The sequence below is a fragment of the Mastomys coucha genome, unplaced genomic scaffold (assembly GCF_008632895.1).
Source record: "Mastomys coucha isolate ucsf_1 unplaced genomic scaffold, UCSF_Mcou_1 pScaffold15, whole genome shotgun sequence".
Classification (NCBI taxonomy): domain Eukaryota; kingdom Metazoa; phylum Chordata; class Mammalia; order Rodentia; family Muridae; genus Mastomys; species Mastomys coucha.
The window spans coordinates 154,667,918-154,668,866 of record NW_022196897.1 but is presented as its reverse complement, the minus strand read 5'-3'; the positions used below and the strand labels follow the sequence as shown (position 1 = coordinate 154,668,866).

General features: G+C 49.0%; 1 protein-coding gene across 5 annotated transcripts in view; it reads left to right on the top strand.

Annotated features, from left to right (window-relative positions):
* Nfatc2 (nuclear factor of activated T cells 2) overlaps positions 1 to 949 on the top strand; it is a 134,321-nt gene that overhangs the window by 622 nt on the left and 132,750 nt on the right. The window lies entirely within an intron of this gene.

The window sequence follows — 949 nt, the reverse complement described above, 5'->3', positions numbered from 1 at the left end:
TTTTTTTTTTTTTTTTAAATGCAGGCTTGACATTTTGCTATTTACTAATACAGAAAGACTTCGCTTTCCTGTAGTTACATCAACAGATGCTCTGGGCCATTCAAGCAATTTAAGCCATTTTCTCCCCTCTTTTGGGATGCGTCTGAGGGCTCTTCCAGCTCCCCCACCACAATTTAAAGTACCATGAGCTTGTTCTGCAGAAGGGATCCAGGCGCCCCACTGTCCCCGTTTCTGCTCCATCCTCTTCCTTTGAGATGTAACCTTGAAGCCATACAGTTTGGTTCTTACGGGAGAGAGTTCATGAGTGAAACCATGGTATGAAATCTAGCCCATCCGGTTGGGATTGTGACGGGTTTGGGCTGGGGAGTCAGAAATCGGGTCTTTAAAGTGGAAGCTGTCGGATGGTTTCTGTGGGGCCAGCGTGTATGGAAGCACAGGGGCATTGCTGAATGGGAAGGGCTGAAGGGTTAAGCGGAATACATCCGCGTAGGAGGAGTTAGTCCCGTGTCATAAAATCTGAGTTGAATGTAGGTTTTGTGCTCGGTGGTGGACTGAAGTCCTGGGGGGCGCGGTGGAGCGGAGGCAAATGACAGCTTTGGCGAGTAAGCTGGGGGTGGGGGGCTTCTGCTGAAAGCCGGATCCAAGCCCCATCCCTGTTAGGTAAGAGGTGTGTTTAGCCACCTCCAGCCTTAGCCTATTTTTAGTAGAGCGGGACTTTTGAAAGCCAGGTCCTGCCAGTGCTTCGGACCTTTTCCTGGTACCAGTCTCCCCTGCCCTCTGTTAGTCCGCTTAAATGGCACTGGTGTACTGACATAACCTCAAGAGAAAAAAAAAAAGTGCTAATATTATGTCAGGTGTCAGGATGATGCTTCCAGGCAGGCCAATGCATATGTCAAGGCCTTGGAGCAGTTTTTCCTGCAGAACTAACCAAAGCTAAGACATAGATGCT